General features: G+C 36.1%; 1 non-coding gene across 1 annotated transcript; it reads right to left on the bottom strand.

The window, feature by feature from the left end:
* Positions 1-5,114: 5,114 nt before the first annotated feature.
* On the bottom strand, positions 5,115-5,221 carry LOC128282615 (small nucleolar RNA R71). Its single transcript, XR_008272947.1, has one exon. It is a non-coding gene; the product is annotated as a small nucleolar RNA R71 (small nucleolar RNA).
* Positions 5,222-24,753: the final 19,532 nt, after the last annotated feature.

Genomic DNA, 24,753 nt, shown 5'->3' with positions numbered 1-24,753 from the left:
GAGGAATAAACTGTACTATTTGGCTTAACCAAAATTCTGGAAATTTTATGGAAGAAAGTAAAATAAGTCTAGTTTCATGGAAAATTAACAGAACTTAATTCGAGTTTCAGTAGCTCGGTATAAATAATTTAGTGACTATGATTCGGAAAACAAACCTTAGCTGATCTTGTGTAAAAAGATGAAATCATGTGATTAATGATTCTATTTTCTTGAGCATATTTATTGAGTAATGAGATAATATTGTTAATTAAATTGCTTATTATTATTAATATTCCAACTTACTAAGCTTTTAAGCTTACACCATTTTCCCATTTCTCTTAGTGTTGTCAGGTTGGCTCGGGGTTGGAGATCGTCGGAAGTATCACCACACTATTAGTTTATCAAATTAGAATAATGGTAATTCTTATTTATTGTCAAATAAGTGGCATGTATAGATAATAAGTTATTGATATTAGGTAATATTATGATTTAGCCAAATGTATAGGCTAATTTTGCTTCATTGTATATAGCCATAAGATTTGGCTCATAATGGTTAAAGTTATTTAAACCTATTTTATGTATGCATAGATAAATATCTTGGTGTAGCTAAGTTAAGAACACAAAAAGGGCTTGGAAAATAGCATATGATACACATGGGCTTAAGACATGGCCGTGTGTCTCAACCGTGTGAAGAACACGGCCACCACACGGGTGTGTGGTCTAGCCGTGTGAGCAAGTCAGTAGCTAGCTAATTTTTACACGGGGTCTAGACACGGGCGTGTGACCCTGCTTTGGTAAAAAAAATTACTAAGTGTCTGAAAGATTTCGGTTTGTTTCCAAACCAATTTCAATGATTGTTTTGGGCCTCGTATTCCCTTATAAGGGACAAATTATATATGTTTGAAAAGTTTAAAATTTGATGAAATTTTATGTCTTAGTTTTAAATGATTACAAGTACATAAGTCCGGTAATACCTCGTACCCTATTCTGGCTTCAGATACGGGTAAGGGGTGTTACAGTGAGCCTTGGCCGTGTACCCCTTATTGGATGGTGACATCAGAAACAGAATGTCAAGGTTTTTAGACACGGGCTAGAACACGGGCGTGTCATGGCCGTGTAAGGAACACAGGCTATAGACACGGGTGTGTTTCAGGCTATGTGAAAACCCCTGTAGGTTTGAATTTGGAATTTAATTAGCATGTCCCCTTGTGCTTGGACCGTGTGAACCACACGGGCTAGCAGCACGGCTATGTCATAGTGGCCACACAAGCGTGTTGCCCTTTCACACGGGCGTGTGCCCTATTTCAAGGGTCATTTTTATAAAGTCGGTTTAAGGACCCGAGTAGGTTTCTAATGGTTTTCAATGGATGTTTGGGGCCTCATAGGCCCATATTAAGAAGTTTAGCCGAAGTTTGAAATTAAAAAGGTTTTTAATTACCGAGTCTTAACGACATCGAAATAATCGTATGCATGTGATTAAGTATGGTAACGCCTCATATCCCATCCTGGCGTAGGGCTCGGGTGTGGGTTGTTAAAAACCCAATTTTTGTTGATGTTAGAATAGTCAGTTTTGAGGCTGAATTTTCTAAGTTAAGCTAACTTGATAATTTTATTCGAGGAGTTACATGATGTATATGAAATTATAATGCTAAATTGCTAAGTGATTAAATTAGATAAGTTAATTATATTATAGGTATTAAAATGTAAGGTGATTAAACTAGTGAAATTTGATGAAGGATTTTTTCCAAGCCTTTATGTGGTAATTAAGCAAAGGACGCAAGTGTTATTTTACCATAATTGGGATGAGATTAGTGGCATGGAATGATCCTTGCCATCTATCTCCATTAGTGGTATTAATCTAACATAGTGTCCATTAGATTAATGATTAATTAGCTTAATTAAAATTGTTGATCACATATATATATGTATAAGTTGTAAGTGAAAAAGAAGAAGATTTCATCTTTTTCTCTCCCAAATTGTAGCTAAGGAATAAGTAAGGAAGGGCTAGGCTTTCTCCTCCATGGATGGCCATTTATTCAAAGTTAAACTAGCTTTTTCTTTAACACTTTTCATAAACTTTTAAAGTAGGAAGCTTGGTACAACCAATCTAAGAGTTAGGTTTTGTTATTGTTAAATTTAACTTAGTTTACCATTGTTGAGAACATTGAGAACAGAAACTTGAAATCATGAAACTTTTAGTTGCTAAGCTTAGTTTACATGAGAAACATGTTAGAAACAAAATGAGAAATGTTGAGTTTGTTCAAAAAACCTGGTCTAAAGAATGGTTTTCTATCATAGCAAAAAATTAAAATTTTGAAAATCGAGCTAATTTATGATATTTATAGTAATAATTTTTCATAAAAAGTATCTGTGCTTTGAGCAAGACAGTAACACCCTGCAAAACGGGCCTAGAAGTTTTGGCATCACAAGTGAAGGTTCACTCGTGTTCCAATGAACTAGGTGTTCACCAAGGAGTAGGCAAACCGGGGGTTCACCAAAAGTATATTAGCTAGGGGGTTTACCAATAGCCATATATGCTTGAATATGTAGTAAGGGGTTTGCCAGATTCATTACCAAGTTGGGTTTGTCAGTTTCTCCATGAGGCAGGATCGTTAATGTATTGACGAGCTGGGGTTTTCCAGTTAAGTTGTGAATTAGGGTCAACAGCCAAAGATTTAGTCAGACTTAAATTAAGAAAAAGAGATTTAGCATATACAGGAATGCTTTGCGTACAAGTAGGGTATCCTAAGATTATTAGGACTTTTATGTCTATAAATGTTACACTTAATTATGTTAAATTATTCACTGAATATTCTACCGTCAAAGTCTCTGCTCTAAGTTCAATACGTAACTAGCGGGGTAAGCCTCTATCTTGTTTGGTGTGATTTTCTAGGTTCATATTACATGAATTCTTTATGTCTTGTCCTGCTTAAGTAATATGTGTGTATGTTTGTTGCGAACAATCTAGACCGTCTACCAATAAGGAAAAAGGCAAAGCTAAACTTGTTTAAGTTTCTCTGTTTTCCTGTGAATGGAATCATTTGGAGTATGTTAACTTCCATAATGTTCAGTTTATACTGATATGTTTTCTTTAAGAATTATGTTTTCAAAAAAAAATTTAAATGTAAGTTTCTAAAAAGATATGTTTTCAAGCTTGATAAACGCCAAATGATACATGTTTTTACCCTAAATACTTAACATATTTATGGATGTTTACTACTAGATTTGTGGATTTTGGTGCTTTTGATCCGGTTATTTCATGTTTTGTACCCAGGAGAGCACCAAGAGTCAAAAGAAGCCAAAAATGAGCTAAAAAGGGACAAAACAGACCAAATCGAGAAGACCCACACGACCTAAGCCTTGCCACACGGGCTGCTCACACTCCCGTGCCTTTCGAGGGTGTCGACCAAGGTTTACACGACTCGCACGGCCTGGCCATTGAGCCCACACGGCCGTGGAAATTTAATGGATCGTACACGGCCTGGCAACCACACGCCGGGAATTACTTGAAGGAAGCCAGACGATCCATCTCAAAAGCCGGAGCTACTCCAAGACTGAAGATCTCTCTCAGAATTCCTTCAGGGGTTTTAGAGCTTTCTTTATGTTTTGTTATTTTCATACTTTTGAGATGTACTCTTATTTTATTATGAACTAAACCCCTTAGATACCTAAAGGGGATAAAACCTATGATGGATCTTGTTATTATTATCTGAACTGTATGATAAATATTTGATTTGTTCTTAATTATGTGTTCTTAATGCTTGAGTTAATATTCTGGGTATTAATTCATTATTTGATGTGCTTATGCAGAGGAGAAATAGACCCTGCCTAAGAGTAGATTTGGCATAATTAAGCATAGTTGATCGAACACCTAGAAATAGGGTTATGAGATTTTGTCAGATTAGAGTGAAACCTAATAAGGGGATCCATAGATCGAGTTAATACAACCCTAGAATGTTAATTAGAGAATAAGTCTCGGTTATCAATCTAGGGATTAGATGTTATTAGTCTTGAATAAGGATAACAACTTAACTTAAGGATATCTACGGAACAAGTCAAGTGAATAAATCGTCCGGTTCAGAGTCAGATAACAAGTGAAATCTGGGTGGATTCCTCCTTAGGTGTCGTCTTTATTAATTGCTTCTCTTCAAGTCTTTTTCCAAATTCTCTCTTCGCTTTAATTAAATTAGTTAATTAGTTTAGATAATTAGTTTAATAAACAAACCCTTTTATTCTTAGGCTAGGTAATAAAAATATAGTTATTACTAGTACTTTTGGTTCCCTTGGGTACGATATCCCGGTCTTGCCATTACTATACTATTGTTCGATAGGTGCGCTTGTCTTTTCGTCGTGATAATAGTTAGTCTAGGTTTGATCTTCATTATAAATATTTATTACTTGTTATGAATCACGCGATCAAGTTTTTGGCGCTGTTGTCGGGGAACTAAAATATTAGGAACACTAAATTTTTATTACTTTAGCCATTTATTTTTCTTGCAAATTTATTTTATTTTATTATTTATTACTTACTTTTTCTCTCTCTTGGCTGGTTTTTATAGTTTATGACTAGAAGAAACCCGTCAGGACCATTACTTTTTGACGAAGAAATCGATCGTACAATTCACAAAAATCAACGAGAAATAAGGCGTAGCTTACGATACACGGAGAACGAGTGAGAAGATGATACTCAAACCCCAACCGAAGAGATGGCCGAAAATCCAGGCGATTAGCTGCCTCCTGCAATTGCAGCTAATCCAAATCCTACTCCACGTACTATGTATGACTATGCTAAACCCTCTTTAACAGGAACTGAATCTAGTACAGTTAGACCTGCTGTTGCTACAAATAATTTCGAACTAAAACCTAACACAATTCTGATGATACAGCAGTTTGTTCAGTTTGATGGTTTGCAGGATGAAGACCGCAACGCTCACTTAGCAAATTTCCTAGAATTTTACGATACATTCAAAATCAATGGTGTTTCTGATGATGCCATTAGTCTTTAGTTATTTCCCTTTTCACTGAGAAACAAAGCTAAATAGTGGTTGAACTCGTTACCATGAGGGTCTATCACTACTTGGGAACAAATGACCGAGAAATTTTTACTAAAATATTTTTCACCGACTAAAACGGCTAAATTGCGTAATGCTATCTCTTCTTTTGTGCAGATGGATTTAGAAAAACTTTACGATGCATGGGAGAGATACAAGGACTTACTCAGAAGGTGTCTTCACCATGGGTTACCGCTTTGGCTGTAAGTTCAAACGTTCTACAATGGTGTGAATCCCTCGACAAGACAAATGATTGACGCAGCTGCTGGCGGAACCATCAACAATAAAACACCAGAAGATGTCTATGAATTCATAGATGAGATGTCATTGAACAACTATCAGTGGCAAGTCATGAGGACTAAGCCAACAAAAACAGCCAGCATTTATAACGTCAATTCAGTCACCATGCTCTCTAATCAGGTAGAACTTCTCAATAAAAAAATTGATAGTTTTCTTGGTTCTACGCAGGTACATCCAATAATGAGGTGTGACTCAAACGGATGAGGTGTGCATACAGAATATGAATCCTTCAATCCCACAACAGAAAAGGAACAAGTCAACTATATGGGTAACAATAACTTTAGACCTCAAAATAACCTATACAGTAATACCTATAATGCAGGTTGGAGGAACCACCCAAATTTTTCCTAGGGAGGTCAAGGGAATCAAAAGCCAGAAAATCCTCAGCGTTTTCAATAGCCACCTTATCAACAAGAAAAGAAGCCGAACCTTGAAGAGATGCTCTCTAAATTCATCTCGATGTCAGAAACGCATTTTCAAAATACCGAGACTACACTTAAGAATCAACAAGCATCGATACAAGGACTCAAAACTCAGATATGCCAGCTGTCCAGACTAATCTCCGAACGACCACAAGGTAGCCTACCAAGTAATACGGAACCTAATCCGAGGGAACACCTCAATACAATTAGTACTCAATATAAGGAAGGATTCTTTACACACGAGCTAGAAATATAGCAGAACAATGTGATGAACAAAGGATGAGAAGAGGTAAACAATAATGATCCCAAACAGGTAAGTACAAATCATGAACCTCATGTGCCGTATCGTAAAGCAATGACGAAAGACAGAACAAAAAAATAATTCGGTAAGTTTGTCAAAATCTTAAAGAAATTACATATTAACTTACCCTTTATTGAAGTTCTTTCGCAGATGCCCAACTCAGCAAAATTCTCAAAGGAACTTCTGAGCAATAATAGAAAATTAGACACTAATCACATGTGGAACTCAATGCAGTCGGCTCAGCTATTCTAAAGAATAAGCTACCTAACAAATTACAAGATCCAAGGAGTTTTACAATTCCTTGCCTAATTGGTAGTTTATTTGTGAATAATGCTTTAGTTGATTTAGGGGCAAGTATAAATGTTATGCCCTATAAAATGTTTAAACGACTAGGTCTCGGTAAACCCAAACAGACTAGGATGAGCATAAAATTGGCTGAAAAAATAGTTAGATTTCCTAAGGGTATTATTAAAGATGTTCTCGTTAAAATTGATAAATTTATTTACCCAGTAGACTTTGTTGTCTTAGATATGGATGAGGATGACGAGGTACCTTTAATTTTAGGACGACCCTTTTTAGCAACTGCTAGAACAATTATAAATGTAGGCACAGGGGAGCTAACACTTCGTGCAGGTGACGACGCAGTAACTCTCCAAGCACGCGACTCAGTCAAAACCCCTAAGACTCAGGATAATGCTACAAAAAACTGTCGATGATAAAACTAATATTCAATCGTCCTTGCAGGAACCTCCTCGAACAAAGACAACAGAGACAGTGCGCTACTATCATGAAGAGAAAAAAGACGTTCATGAAGAACGAAGACTACGGATAGAGGAGCTAAATGAATGGCGAGAACACAAACTGAGAACACATGATAAACCGAAACTACGCAAAAACAAGCCCGATACCTCTCCTAATCAACTTCAGGTCGGTGATACAGTCTTACTAGATGCCGTTGATCCTCACATTGTCACTACCACACCAAATGAGGAAATCCCTCTTACGGTACTCAGTATTTTTCCATTCGGTACAGTGGAGGTGACTCATCCCAAGTTCGGCACTTTTAAGGTAAACAACACCCGTTTAAAACCTTATTTTAAAATTGACAACAGGAATGAGGAGTATGAACTCCTCAAACCACCATGATCATTCAACGGAGAGGTAAGTCTAGCTTAGACTATAAATAAGCACTTCTCGGGAGGCAACTCGAGCACTAACATATTTTGATTTGTTTATTTTTTTAATTTCTAACACTTTGAATCATTAACTTAATTTTTGAATTGCACGGTTTTCAAGCACACACGGCCAGGAACACGAGAGTGCCTAAAGCCGTGGCCAAACAAGGGAAGAGACACGGCTGCGCGAGACGACCGTGTTGAAGCAGGACATGATTTCCCCAAAACACAGGGTACGATAAATCCCCACGGCCGTGCGACATGGCCATGTGCCACACACGCCCAAGACACACAGGCGTGTGATAGTAGCCGGGCACGACCACATTTGAAAAATTCGAAAAACAAAGGCTACCCTCACAGCTCAAGAGCGTGGCCCTAAGCCGTGTGCCCCTCCCTTATATAAACAAACCAATGTTCATCTTCTTTCTCCTTTCAAAACCCTAGCCAAATTCCACTGTAACACCCCTATCCCGTATCCGTCGCCGGAATAGGTAAAAGGGCATTACCGGACTTGAAACTCATATCCTAACAAAGTAAAAATTTTGAATTTTATTTATTTTATTTTTTTAAAGAATGTTCCTTTAGGTAAATACTAAAGACAATCGGGGATACAATTTAACTTTTATAAGTACACATTCAAAAGATGCCATTTTCGCATGGCTTATATACATTAACCTAAATATTCTTGACCCATTGGTCTATTCTTTACATGCCATAAAATAATTCAAAACATAACAAGAACAAGCGGTGGATAGTGATAGTGTGACTAGTTCTTGACGATCCCGAGCCTGTAGCTTCCAAATGAGATCTATAAAACAGAGGAAACAAAGTAAGCGAGTAAGCATTACAATGCTTAGTAAGTTTTAAGCAAGTGTCAACAGATAACAATCAAATTATAACATAGTTGTTCGTATTTTATTTCACTCTTCCTTCGGGCATACCATCCCTTTTACCGAATATGCACATCTCATCATATATAATAGGCAGATAAATTCTCGCTGGATAGTGATCTCTTATAAACATAGGTACATTACATATTTTCACCTAACTTTCCACATTGACCAAATGCACAATAATCATAGAACAGTCTTATTGCTTTACTCACATATGCATCACATAACGACCTTGTGATTTAGTCCAAATCAAGCTTAAATATAATCTCAAAATACATACCGACCACTTAACGCATTGAATGTATTTATTACTTAATTGTTCTTGTGAAGTCGTATAATCTTATGCTTTACTCGAATCTTCAGTGAAACCTTTAGCTCGAATAGTCCCCACACGTAGTTATCGGGTCTTACCCGGACAAAATCTCCACACGTAGTCATCGGGTCTTACCCGGACATAATCTCCACACGTAGTCATCGGGTCTTACCCGGAATATATTTCCAAGTTTCATGTACATTTAATCACATGTTACAACATTCACATCGACTGTCATATTTGTAATTCATTTGCCTCATCAAATATCTAATAATACACACCTTTCACATTTGGTCATTCGGCCACAATATACACACATCTCCTACATATTTCACATTAGCCATTCGGCTTTACCACATATACATATCTCATACATATTTCACATTAGCCATTCGGCTTTACCACATATACATATCTCATACATATTTCACATTAGCCATTCGGCTTTACCACATATACATATCTCATACATATTTCACATTATCCAAATACAAATTTCACATTAGCCATTCAGCTTTACCACATATACATATCTCATACGTATTTCACATTAGCCATTCGGCTTTACCACATATACAAATCTCATACGTATTTCACATTAGCCATTCGGCTTTACCACATATACATATCTCATACATATTTCACATTAGCCATTCGGCTCTACCACATATACATATCTCATACATATTTCAGACTAGCCATTCTGGCTTTACCACATATACATATCTCATACATATTTCAGACTAGCCATTCGGCTTTACCACATATACATATCTCATACATATTTCACACTAGCCATTCGGCTTTACCACATATACATATCTCATACATATTTCACATTAGCCATTCGGCTTTACCACACACATATATATTTATCTTGTACATTAATTTCAGCAATAGCTTATAAGCAACTCAAATAGTTTCATCAATGTTTACAACAAATTCACATATCCACTACAAGCTGTTTTCTTGGGCAATAGTCACTAAATTATTTATAACTGGAGCTAAAAAACTCAAAATCAATTGCCGTTAATTTTCCCTGAATATAGACTCATATATCTCCCATCCATAAAATTTTTAGAATTTTAGGTTTGGCCAATCAATACCAGATTTTTCTTAAAGTTTCCCCTGTTTCACTGTTTGACTAATCTAACCACTCTTCACTACAAATCAAATTTCTCATTGTACAGAATTCAAAATATGTTGTATTTGATTTCATTTGAAACTAGACTCATTAAGGAGTCTAAGCATATAAATTTTATCTTATAACCATTTTTGTACAAATTATAATGATTTTCTAAAAACAAAACAGGGGATTTCGGAGTCATTCTGACACTGTCTCACACAACTTTAAATATCTCTTTATAGGAAATTTCTTTGCTTACACGGTCTCTTTTGTAAGAAACTAGACTAATTAAGCTTTGATTACATATTTTATTCAGCCTATAATTCCACACCAACAATTTATAGTGATTTTCTAAAATCACGTTGCTGCTGCTATCCTAAGCAAATTATTACAATTTGCTCTTAAAATTTCCAAGTCCAAACACTTATGAACTTACCATTTGAGTTTAAGACATATCATGGCCACATCATATCTTATTAAATCAACTCATTATGTCCTATTATGATTGAATTTACTCAACGTTTAATCACTTAAAACTTACCTCGGAAGTTGCCGAACGATTACTGACGGCTATTCGATCACTTTTCCTTTCCTTATCCAACTTTGATCCTCTAGGCTCTTGAGCTAAATCAAACAATTTACTTCCCAAATTAAACATAGTCATATGACATCCATATACATTTTATACTAGCGAAATGTACCATCAAGATATACTTTACTCAAATAATTTACCTTGGCCGATCATGTATAATGTTTTGTAGCTTAATAAATTTAACATACATTATGTATTTATAATATTTGTGCAGCCAATTATCCATGGTCATACACACACAATCAAAAATAAATACCAAATTTTCATATCCTTTATGCCCTAAGTCGAATACACTTGTCATGTTCCCTACATTTTTCAAGTACAACATTCTCATATTCGGCATTAGTATCAAGCATAATAGCCAATTCTTCCCACCTTGAATCTATGCATCTATTTAATCATAGTTTGTTCAAGCACTCATACAACAAGATACATCCAATTTAACAAGAAACAAAACCTTATTTCTCCATAGCTACTATGGGCGAAAGTTCTAGGCATCTCAATACCGAAATTTTTAACATGGGTTGCCTAAAGAACTTGGTGATGAGTTCAAATTAATCTAACATTTCAAGCAACTTAATACATCCATATAACTAAAAATTCTAAGTTTAAACACAATACAACATTTTAGCACCATGGCCGAATACTTCATGAAGTTGTTAAGACCCATCCTTTTTATTAAGCACTCAAACTCAATCATCTTCATGCCTCATCACCACAACATCAAACACCAACCAAGAAGACAACACCCATGGCCGAGTATCATCTCCATCAAATAGCAAAAGAATTTAAACCAACATCTAGAACTATGCATGAATTTCATGGATTAACATCAAACATACCTCTTCCTAAGCATCAACCAACCGAACATGAAGCAAGAGAATCCTCTTCTTCTTCCTTCCTCAAGTCACGGAAATGGGGGAGCATGGATCAGACAACTTTGTTTTCATCACCCCTCCCTTTTCATTACTTTATTACTAACCTTTTATTTTATTATTTCCAACATAAAACATTAACACAAAATGTTTATAATATGCTTTAACCCATAGCATGGCCGGCCACTACCTAAAGTTTTGGGTAATTTGACATGCAAGGACAAGCATTTTCTAACATGCATCAATAGGCCACTTTAACATTTGCCTAGCACATTTCTAAATTTTCTCACACAAGTCCTATTTAATAAAATTCACTTACAATTAACAAAATTCAACCATGAAAGTTTCACACATGCATATATATATATACTAAGCATCAAATATGACGGTTAATTATTTTTATGACTCGATTTTGTGGTCCCAAAACCACTTTCCGACTAGGGTCACATTAGGGGTGTCACAACTCTTCCCCCCTTTAGGGATTTTCGTCCCCAAAAATTTCTACCGATGCCTAGTTCAGGATAACGTCCTCTTATTGAATTATATCCATATAAATATTAGCTCATCGATAGCAATTGTAATCCATTACTGATTTCGCATCGATCTATAAAATCATTTTCTTATCTTAAAACAAATACATAAACATTTCTACAAGTATGCACATATATCTCATTTTCTTGATTTCATAAGCAATAATCACTTAATTTAATTCACAAATGCATTTCAAACACATATTAAGAACATATTAACATGTATAATTCACATCATCAACCCACATATTTGTAACCCACATTTTCATTCATGTATAAGTCAGAACTCTCAATCGAAAGTACACATATACTCAAACATCCCAATAAATATCCTTTATAACTCCATCATATCTCACTATTCAACTTAACCTATTTCCAACAAAAATCAACTTCCACATACCGAACATTGAATTCATTTAGCACATTCAATCATCAGTTAACGATACCAGATACAATCGATTTGGCATAAAGCCTCATATAGTATACCGGCATGGGGTTTATTTTAGCACATAACCCATATATCCAAAATTATCAGCATTCATCAAAAATTCTTACAGACTTTCAAATGTCAAACTTAATCGAAATAATTTCTTGAACATGATTAACAAAAATAGGGGTCATTTAGCAATAGCACATATGACTTCATATACCAAGCATTCCATAAACTAAACCTGTAACACATTTATAACATGAATTTATTTCTTAGCAACATATCCACCATCTTAAATCAATGCCTTCGTTCCATACGAGGTCTTACATGAATCTTGTTTTACTCACTTAATGTCTACTGACCGATCTCGCACACATAGTGCTCGGTTGAAGAACTCGCACTCTTAGTGCCTCTAATCATTTGCACATATAGTGCCCCTATTCATTTGTTGTTACACATTGAAATGACTTAACCAAGTCTATAAACATCATGTATGTACACTTTTAAACATATCCTTTCATTTAAATTTAAATTCGTATAGTAATGAACACTTAAACTTTGCTCAAATTACCAAGACGAAGCCTCATTAGGCACGAAGGTCCGAATACACATCACCAAAGACGATTGCTCTTGGGACCTAGCTCGGATATAACACCAAAAGACGAATGCTCTTGGGACTTAGCCGGATATAACACCAGCACGAATGCTCTTTGGGGCTTAGCCGGATATAACACCAAAGACGAATGCTCTTGGGACTTAGCCGGATATAACACCAAGAAGAATGCTCTTGGGACTTAGCCGGATATAACACCAAAGACGAATGCTCTTGGGACTTAGCCCGGATATAACACCAGTACGAATGCTCTTCGGGACTTAGCCCGGCTATATAACTCTCAATTCTCATGTATATATACATATAACAATACACATTAGTATATCATTTACATTACTTGAATACAAACACGACATGCTTATCGACCATTCAACTTTCGGGCCCATAGCCACATACAAAGATCACATTTATAGTCGTAACACTCTTTCAAAATTGCATCACTTATACCCTTATAATTCAATCCAAATTAAAATTCAAATACGAGTACATGATACGTACCTGATCAACTTAATGATTTAAGCATATCCAAGTGAAGTTATATCGCAAATTCTCATAGTCAGAAGCTTGCTACAGCTCGATCGGGATCAAAATTCATTACAATACAACAAACACATTTTAATAGTCAAAAATCATCACACTATCACTTTATCACTTTATGGCATGTATAAATAGACTCACGCGTGCTACGTTAGTCCTAGAATCGACTAAACCGTTGCTCTGATACCAATAAAATGTAACACCCCTATCCCGTATCCGTCGCCGGAATAGGTAAAGTGTGACAGCCCTAAAGTGACCCTAGTCGGAAAGCGGTTTTGGGACCGCTAAACCGAGTCACCAAATTATTTGAATATGGTATTTATTGTCTAAAATATGTGATTATGAATGTGTGAAAGTTTTAGGCTTCGATTTAGTAAATTGCATGTGAATTTAGTCAAAAGGACTTATGTGTGACATTTTTGAAATGTGATAGGCTAATATACAAGGATCTAATAGTGCATGTAATCAAAAGGGAGGACTTGCATGTCAATTTCCCCTCCTAATATGTAGTGGCCGGCCATGAGCATGGGTGGACAAAGTGTTATGGCTAAAAACATGTCATAAACATGTTGGGATAATGCATTATGTAAGGAATAATAAAATAAAGAGCATGGGCAATGTGTGTGTTTGTTTCCCCCATTGCCGTGAGTTGAAGGAAAAGAAAAAAAAAAAAAGTGTTCATTCTTGAACATCCTTGGCCGAATAGAGGAAAGAAAGGAAGGGGAAGAGCTTGAGAAAATCGGCTATGGTGGTTGTTAGACTAAGGTATGTTTGAAGTTGTCCATGAGATTCATGCATGTTTTTATTTGTTAGTTTGAGTTCTAGCTAGCCCATGGTTCAAATCTTTGCTATGTCATGGAGATGGTATTCGGCTAAGGTGGATTGGTGTTGATGTCATTTACATGCTAAATGTAACACCCCTTACCCGTTACCGTCGCCGGAACAGGATACAAGGTATTACCAGAACATAATACCTACCATTAAACATAATCGAAATATAAATATGTCTTGAACAATATTAGCCAACTTTAATGGCTTGTACAAATTAGCTGGTCGAGTACTGTAACTAATATTTTAAACCTAGACAAATATGACACGTAACAAAATAATTAAGCCTACTATACATGCCATAATTCAAAACGTTTAGTTCAAATACCCTAAAGTAGGATAGTGCGGATAGATCTTCACGATCCTTAACTCCTGAGCAAGCTGGAGAACACTATAAGACAAAAGAGAGAAACAAAGTGAGCTTATAGCTTAGTAAGTATGTAAATACTAATTAAAAAAAAAATCTAACATGTTTACACAACAATTCAAGTACATCTACTTTAACTTCACTATTCATTCCACTTTGATTAAGCTGTCTCTGCTGCGTCATATTCACTAAATAAATCATAACTCGAGTTACCGAACTCAAAATTCAAATCCGTAAAATTTCCTGAATCTAGACTCATAAAGCTTTTTGCTAATTTTTTCTATAATTTTGGTTCAGCCGATTAGTACAGTTTATTAGTTAAAGTTTCCCCTGTTACACAGCTCGACTGATCTGACCTCTGTTCACTACAAATTGAATTTCTCTCAGTACACAATTCAAACAACCCTGAAGTCTGTTTCATTTAAAAATAGTCTCAATAAGGAATTTAGGCATGTACACTATATTTCTTAATTTGCTTTGTACAATTTTTAATGATTTTTTAAAGTTGGAACAGGGGATCACGTATTCATCCTGAGCAAGTCACATACAATTGTAAATATCTCAAAATATAGAATTCCTTTGCTTGCTCTGTTTCTTTTATATGAAAGTAGACTCATTAAACTTTAATTTCACATCTCATTCAACCTCTAATTATATTCCTCCTATTTTGGTGATTTTTCAAAATCACGTCACTGCTACCATCTAAAAACAGTTTTAATGCTAATTTCACTCTTTCACAAATTCTTTATGCTAACCTCATTTTATCTTATATTTGTATATACCACAAATCATTTTCACCATATTTCATTCACCATAAGTATAGGTCCAAACCACAATGTCACCACAAAACCATCCCGTTGAACAATTCGGATCAATCCTCGATATTTAATGGTTTCAAAGACACATACCCCACCATCATACTTCGTTTAGTTCGGCTCTCTTGTACACATGGTGAACACTTAGTACCACTCATGCGACCTAGCCGATTTGTCTCGTAGCTCTCTTGTCTACATGGTGTCCGTCACTTGGAATCACGCATGCGACCCAGCTACATTTATCTTTCACGTAGCTCTCTTGTCTACATGGTGTCCTTCACTTGGAATCACGCATGCGACCTAGCTACATTTATCTTTCACGTAGCTCTCTTGTCTACATGGGATACATCTCGTATCACACATGTGACCTAGCTACTACTGAGGTGTCTCGTAGCTTTCTTGTACACATGATGTGCACTCGGCATCATACATGTGACCTAGCTACGCTCCATCTATTTTATTCGATTTTTCCGAATGTTCAACCGGGATCTCTCTCTCTATTATTTATTTCCATTCTTCCAATAGTCGATTTATACTTCAACATCAGCTAGTATATACATATAATAGGCTGAAATATAAGAATGTACATGAAATTATTGTAATATTTACATACAAACTTACCTTGGTGCAAAATGTGGAAATTTTGCAATTTAATCCAAAACTTTTTCCTTCCCCCGTTCGAGATCAATTCCGCGTCTTTCTTGATCTATAATAACACATTTAGCTCATTTAATACTCATACTATTTATTTCAATCCAAAAATCACATCATGGAAAAATTACATTTTTGCCCCCTAACTTTTACAAAATTACATTTTTGCCCCCTAACTTCTACAAAATTACATTTTTGCCCCTAGGCTCGGGAATTAATTTCAGCCCTTATTCTTATGTTTTATGATATGCTGAACATTTTTCTCTTCTACAACCACATCAAATTCTCACTCTATCATATAGTTATGAACAATAGGTATTTTTACCGATTATGCTGCTTTTACTCGTTTTCACTTAAAACCGAGTAGCACAAGTTATTTAACATAATTTAAAACCTCATATTCTATCATAAAACATCAAAATACACAAATTTCACCTATGGGTATTTTTCCAAATATGAACCCTAGGTTAAATTATTACTAGCATAAGCTTAATCGAGCTTCCGGATTCCAAAACGTAAAGAACATTAAAAGCGGGCTTGGAATCACTTACTATGGAGCTTGAAAATTGAAGAAACCCTAGCTATGGAGAGAGGGAGAATTCGGCAGCAACTAAGGAGGATGATGACCAATTTTGTGTTATTTTTCCCATTTTATTTCATTTAATATCCAAATGACCAAAATGCCCTCCTTACTAAACTTTCAAAAATTCCTTCCATGTCCTAATTTTGTCCATGAACTTAAAATTGGTCAAATTGCTATTTAAGACCTCCTAATTAATATTCCAAAACAATTTCATACTAAAACTTCGGGATGCAAATTTTGCAACTTATTCGATTTAGTCCCTACTTTCAATTTAAGCACTTTAGGCATAGAATTTCATCACGAAATTTTCACACAATCATGCAATCATATCATAAACCCCAAAATAATTATAAAACAATTATTTCTATCTCGGATTTATGGTCACGAAACCACTATTCGATTAGGCCCTAATTCGGGTTGTCACAATTCTCCCCCTTTTGAGATTTTCATCCCGAAAATCTTACCTATCTAGTAAAGAGGTTTGGGTCTTGTTTCCTCATAGCTTCTTCAGGTTCCCACGTAGCCTCTTCTATCCCATGTCGTGCTACAATACTTTCACTAAAGCTATACTTTTATTTCTTAACTGCTTAACCTCTCGAGCCAAAATCTTTATTGGTTCCTCCTCATAGGTCATATCCGATCGAATCTCAATTTCTATTGGAGAAATCACATGTGAAGGATCAGAATGATAACGTCGCAACATTGATACATGAAACACGTTATGAATTCTTTCTAACTCTGCCGGTAAGGCCAACCGATATGCCACTGGTCCAATTCTCTCAAGAATCTCAGACGGCCCAATAAAACGCGGACTCAACTTGCCTTTTCGACTAAATCTCAGAATCTTTTTCCATGGTGACACCTTCAAGAACACTTTATCACCCACCTGAAATTCAATCTCTTTTCTTTTTAAATCTGCATATGACTTTTGTCGATCTGAAGCAGCTTTCAAGCAATCCCGAATTACTTTTATTTTCTCTTGGTTTCTTTAACTAGATCAACTCCATGAATCTGCTTCTCACTAAGCTCGGTCCAATATAAAGGAGTCCGACACTTACGACCATACAAGGCTTCAGACGGTGCCATTTGTATACTTGATTGATAAGCATTATTGTAGGCAAACTCAATGAAAGATAGATATTTCTCCCAACTACCTCCAAATTCTAAAACACAAGATCTAAGCATATCTTGAGTACCGGATTACTCTTTTCGTTTGACCATCTGTTTGTGGATGAAATGCGGTACTAAAGTTCAATTTTGTACCCAAAGCTTCTTGTAACTTTTTCCAAAATCTCGAGGTAAATCTTGGATCTCTATCGATATTATAGACATAGGTACTCGTGCAACTTCACAATTTCAGCAACATATAATTCGCTAATTTATCAAGTGAGTAATCGGTACATCTTGGTATAAAGTGGGCTGACTTTGTTAATCTATCAACCACTACCCAAACAAAGATCCTTCTTTTTAGGAGTTAAAGGCAAACCGGTTACAAAATCCATGGTAATCTTGTCCCATTTCCACTCAGCACCATTCTTGGTTGAAGTAATCCGAAGGCACTTGATGTTCAACTTTTACTTGTTGATGATCAAACACTTGGTTACAAATTGAAATGTCCTTTTCATACCGCCACCAATCTGACTTCTTTAAATCATTATACATTTTTGTGCTACCGGGATGAACTCGATAAATGACCATTGTGCGCCTCATGTAATATTTTCGAATCAATTTATCGTTTTTAAGCACACATATCCTGTCTCAAACATCAAACAATCATCCGGTCTAACTCGAAAATCGAGTCGTAACTTCGATTCGCATTGAGTTCTCTTGATCCGCAACTCACTATCATTCTTTTGAGCATCACAAATTAATCGGAGAAATAACGGTTTAGCTCTCATTTCGCTAAGATTGACCCATCATCGACAATGCTAACCCGTGTTCATGGCTCTCAAAGTAAAAAGAAATTTTACGCTCAAGGCGCCAAGAACTACATTTGCTTTTCCGGATGATAATCAATCACTAGATCATAATCCTTTAATAATTCAAGCCATCTTCATTGTCGCAGATTCAGATCCTTTTGATTCATCAAGTACTTCAAACTTTTGTGATCGGTAAAAATTCGCATTTTTCACCGTACAAATAATGTCGCCAAATCTTCAAGGCAAAAACAACAATGCCAGCCCAAATCATGTGTAGGATAGTTCTTCTCATGCGCTTTTAAGCGTCTCAAGCATAAGCTACCACTTTACCCTCTTGCATCAACACACATCCAAGGCACATCAATGATGCATCACTATAAATTACGAACTCCTTTCCTGACTCGGGCTGTACTAAAATTGGTGCTTCAGTCAATCGTGCTTTCAATTTTTCAAAACTTTGTTGACATTTATCAGTCCATTCAAATTTAACATTCTTTTGCAACAACTTAGTCATAGGAGAGGCAATCATCGAAAATCCTTCAACAAAACGTCTATAATACCGGCTAAGCCTAAAAAGCTTCTAACCTCGGATACATTCTTGGGCGGTTTCTAATCGACGATCGCAGAAATCTTACTTGGATCCACCCGAATACCATCACCTGAGACTATATGCCCCAAAAATCCGACTTCACGAAGCCAGAACTCACTTTTACTAAACTTGGCAAACAGTTTCTTTTCTCTCAAGATTTGCAATATAGTTCTCAAGTGTTCGGCATGTTCAGACTCATCTCGAGAATAAATTAAAATGTCATCTATAAACACTACTACAAACTTATCCAAATATGGCCGGAAGATCCGATTCATTAAGTCCATAAATATAGTGGAGCATTTGTTGTCGAAAGGCATCACAAGAAACTCATAATGTCCATACCTTGTCCTAAAGGCGCTTTCAAGACATCGACTCCTTAACTCTCATTTGGTAGTAACCGGACCTCAAATCAATCTTTGAAAACACTGTGGCCCCTTTAACCGATCGAATAAATCATCAATCCTCGGCAATGGGTACTTGTTCTTTATAGTCACCTTATTGTCGACGGTAATCAATGCAAAGTCTCATTGAACCATCCTTCTTCTTACTGAATAATACAGAGCACCCAGGGAGAGAAACTCGGTCTCACAAATCCCTTGTCCGTTAACTCCTGCAATCGAGCCTTCAATTCTTTTAATTCAATGAGCCATTCTATATGGAGCAATCGAGATCGGTGCGGTGCGGCAACAAATCAATAGCAAAATCTATCTCTATTCGGAGGCAACCTGTGCAATTCCTCCGAAATACATCCGAAACTCACAGACTATCTAAGATCGATTCAAATTTCAGTTGGGGCAACTCAATATTCATTACATAAGCGGATAAGCTTCACACCCTTTTCTCATGTATTTACGTGCGGACATGTGCGAAATCACCATAGGCAATTTATTTGATTCATCTGTTTCAACCCACGAATTTCTCCATTTTCACATTTCAATTCTAGTGTCTTTTGTTTACAATCTACCTTAGCATCATACAATGTTAACCGGTCCATTCCCAAGATAACGTCAAACTCACCAAATGGTAACAACATCAAGTTGGCGGAAAAAGATGACCTTGAATCATTAATGGGCAATTCTTGCAAACCTTGTCAACTAGCACATATTGGCCTAAGGGTTCGACACTTTAATCGTAAACTCAATAAATTCAACAGCAACTTTTTATTGGATACTAAATTCATGCAAATATAGGAATGAGTGGACCCGGATCAATCAATGCAATAACAATAGTATCATAGAGAGAAAATGTACCAAGAATAACATCGGAGATGATGCATCTTCTCGCACGATAGCATAAGCTCTAGCAGTGCTCTAGCTTCGATCTTGCCGTTAAATCTTTCATCACAGCTTTTACTACTAGTCCCACCTCCAGATTTCTCGGTGGTCTACCTCTACTAGCGGTGGTATTCATCTAGCATTCTCAAATCTTTCTTCTTTAACTTTCTCCGGACAATCTCTAATAAAATGCTCATGAGAACGCTTTTGAAACAAGCTCGCTCGGTCCCCCAACACTCACCATAATGTTGCTCGCCACATTGTCGACACTCGGGCTTTCTAGGTCGCACATTACCCACACTTGCCATCAAGTAGCTTGAGCTTTAGACCCGAATATGCTCTACCACGATCTCGTGTGAATCCCCAATTGAAACTGTCATTCAAGGGTTTGTCTCTTTGGACCTCTTTGGTTGAGATTGAAATGGCTTGCTTATCTGTCTTTTTCTGACATCTCGGGCCTCAATAGCAGCTTTTCTTCTTTCTTTGTTCAATTCTTCGGCTTTAAGAGCTCGATCAACCAATACTACAAATTCTTTCAACTCCAAAATTCCTACAAGCACTTTAATGTCCTCATTCAGCCCATCTTCAAATCTTCTACACATAATGGCCTCGGTGGACACACATTCTCGGGCATACTTGTTGAGTCTTACAAATTCGCGCTCATACTGCTACTAGACATTTTCCCCTGCTTCAATTCAAGGAACTCCTTCCGTTTTTGATCAATGAATCACTGACTTATGTATTTCTTTCTAAATTCTTCCTGGAAGAAATCCCAAGTAACTTTTTCTTTTGGCACCACTGCAACCAAAGTCTTCCACCAGTGGTAAGCCGAATCTCTCAAAAGTGATACAAAGACACTTTAAGCATTCCTCGGTGTACATGAGAGCTCATCAAATACACGGGTAGAATTTTCAAGCCAGAATTTCGCTTTCTCAGGATCATCATCGATCTTTGCTCTAAACTCTTCAGCCCCTTGTTTTCGAATCTTGTCAACCGGAGGCTTGTTCATTCTTACCAAATCTATACCTTGAGAGTACTACAGAATCGCCCCGAGGTATAGGAGGGGTGGAGGAGGTTGAGCATTTGGATTTGCTCGAATAAATTCAAGATACCAATTGTTCATCATTTGGAGAAAGGCATCCCGAGCCTCATCTCCTTGTCTCAATGTCTCGTGTCTATTTTCCACAAAGCGCGGTCCCTTGTGCGGGAGCCAAGACATTAGCAAAGATCATCACCATAGTTCCTTCAGGATCCATTACTATATTAAAACAAAACACAATTTAGAATAATCAGAGTCACCACACTATCACAATATTTTTGGCATGTATAGCTAGACTTTTACACACACTTTATTAGTCCGAGAACCGACTAAACCATAGCTCGATACCACTAAATGTAACACCCTTACCCGCTATCGTCGTAGGAACAGATACAAGGTATTACCGTAACATAATACCTACCATTAAACATAATCGAAATATAAATATGTCTTGAACAATATTAGCCAACTTTAATGGCTTGTACAAATTAGCTGGTCGAGCATCAGAACTAATATTTTAAACCTAGACAAATATGACACGTAACAAAATAATTAAGCCTACTATACATGCCATAATTCAAAACGTTTAGTTCAAATACCCTAAAGTAGGATAGTGCGGATAGATCTTCACGATCCTTAACTCCCGAGCAAGCCGGAGAACACTATAAGACAAAAGAGAGAAACAAAGTAAGCTTATAGCTTAGTAAGTAAGTATGTAAATACTAATTAAAAAAAATCTAACATGTTTACACAACAATTCAAGTACATCTACTTTAACTTCACTATTCATTCCACTTTGATTAAGCTGTCTCTGCTGCGTCATATTCACTAAATAAATCATAACTCGAGTTACCAAACTCGAAATTCAAATCCGTAAAATTTCCTGAATCTAGACTCATAAAGCTTTTTGCTAATTTTTTCTATAATTTTGGTTCAGCCGATTAGTACAGTTTATTAGTTAAAGTTTCCCTGTTACACAGCTCGACTGATCTGACCTCTGTTCACTACAAATTGAATTTCTCTCAGTACACAATTCAAACAACCCTGAAGTCTGTTTCATTTAAAAACAGTCTCAATAAGGAATTTAGGCATGTACACTATATTTCTTAATTTGCTTTGTACAATTTTTAATGATTTTTTAAAGTTGGAACAGGGGATCACTGTATTCATCCTGAGCAAGTCACATACAATTGTAAATATCTCAAAATATAGAATTCCTTTGCTTGCTCTGTTTCTTTTATATGAAAGTAGACTCATTAAACTTTAATTTCACATCTCATTCAACCTCTAATTATATTCCTCCTATTTTTTGTGATTTTTCAAAATCACGTCACTGCTACCATCTAAAAACAGTTTTAATGCTAATTTCACTCTTTCACAAATTCTTTATGCTAACCTCATTTTATCTTATATTTGTATATACCACAAATCATTTTCACCATATTTCATTCACCATAAGTATAGGTCCAAACCACAATGTCACCACAAAACCATCCCGTTGAACAATTCGGATCAATCCTCGATATTTAATGGTTTCAAAGACACACCCCACCATCATACTTCGTTTAGTTCGGCTCTCTTGTACACATGGTGAACACTTAGTACCACTCATGCGACCTAGCCGATTTGTCTCAGTAGCTCTCTTGTCTACATGGTGTCCGTCACTTGGAATCACGCATGCGACCCAGCTACATTTATCTTTCACGTAGCTCTCTTGTCTACATGGTGTCCTTCACTTGGAATCACGCATGCGACCTAGTCAGATTTATCTTTCACGTAGCTCTCTTGTCTACATGGGATACATCTCGTATCACACATGTGACCTAGCTACTACAGGGTGTCTCGTAGCTTTCTTGTACACATGATGTGCACTCGGCATCATACATGTGACCTAGCTACGCTCCATCTATTTTATTCGATTTTTCCAATGTTCAACCGGATCTCTCTCTATTATTTATTTCCATTCTTCCAATAGTCGATTTATACTTCAACATCAGCTAGTATATACATATAATAGGCTGAAATATAAGAATGTACATGAAATTATTGTAATATTTACATACAAACTTACCTTGGTGCAAAATGTGGAAATTTTGCAATTTAATCCAAAACTTTTTCCTTCCCTGCTCGAGATCAATTCGCGTCTTTCTTGATCTATAATAACACATTTAGCTCATTTAATACTCATACTATTTATTTCAATCCAAAATCACATCATGGAAAAATTACATTTTGCCCCTAACTTTACAAAATTACATTTTTGCCCCCTAACTTTTACAAAATTACATTTTTGCCCCTAGGCTCGGGAATTAATTTCAGCCCTTATTCTTATGTTTTATGATATGCTGAACATTTTTCTCTTCTACAACCACATCAAATTCTCACTCTATCATATAGTTATGAACAATAGGTATTTTTACCGATTATGCCGTTTTACTCGTTTTCACTTAAAACCGAGTAGCACAAGTTATTTAACATAATTTAAAACCTCATATTCTATCATAAAACATCAAAATACACAAATTTCACCTATGGGTATTTTTCCAAATATGAACCCTAGGTTAAATTATTACTAGCATAAGCTTAATCGAGCTTCCGGGATTCCAAAAACGTAAAGAACATTAAAAACGGGGCTTGGAATCACTTACTATGGAGCTTGAAAATTGAAGAAACCCTAGCTATGGAGAGAGGGAGAATTCGCAGCAACTAAGGAGGATGATGACCAATTTTGTGTTATTTTTCCCATTTTATTTCATTTAATATCCAAATGACCAAAATGCCCTCCTTACTAAACTTTCAAAATTCCTTCCATGTCCTAATTTTGTCCATGAACTTAAAATTGGTCAAATTGCTATTTAAGACCTCCTAATTAATATTCCAAAACAATTTCATACTAAAACTTCGGGATGCAAATTTTGCAACTTATTCGATTTAGTCCCTACTTTCAATTTAAGCACTTTAGGCATAGAATTTCATCACGAAATTTTCACACAATCATGCAATCATATCATAAACCCCAAAATAATTATAAAACAATTATTTCTATCTCGGATTTGTGGTCACGAAACCACTATTCCGATTAGGCCCTAATTCGGGTTGTCACACTAAAAATGAAGCTTTGTAATGATGCATGTGATGGTGGATTGAAGACTCTTGAGTCTTCTTTTTAGAATTTTTGGGTGAGATATTAAGTTCTTTGTTTAACCATGACCAAAATTGAAATGGTATGATGTTGTGATGCATTCGGCCATGGTAGGAAGTAGAGGGGAAATATGGTTGTTGTTAGATGAAGTAGAGTCTAACAAATGAGCACATATGTGCATTAGTTGCTAGATGGAGAAGAATCGGCTAGCAAGTTGTGTGCTAAGGCCGAATATAATTTTGTATATTAATGAGTAATGCATGTGTTGAATTGATGAAAAGGGAGAGGATGCTTTAATAGTGTATATATGTGTATTAGCCAAGTTTTGAACTTGAAACAAAATGGTGTTTAGTCAATACGAGTGACCATACTTGTAGAATGTATTAAGTGTTGCAATCGGCCTTAGCAT

This window comes from Gossypium arboreum, chromosome 1 (genome assembly GCF_025698485.1).
Source record: "Gossypium arboreum isolate Shixiya-1 chromosome 1, ASM2569848v2, whole genome shotgun sequence".
Classification (NCBI taxonomy): domain Eukaryota; kingdom Viridiplantae; phylum Streptophyta; class Magnoliopsida; order Malvales; family Malvaceae; genus Gossypium; species Gossypium arboreum.
Note: the sequence above shows the minus strand (reverse complement) of the source record. Positions and strands in the feature narration are given on the sequence as shown.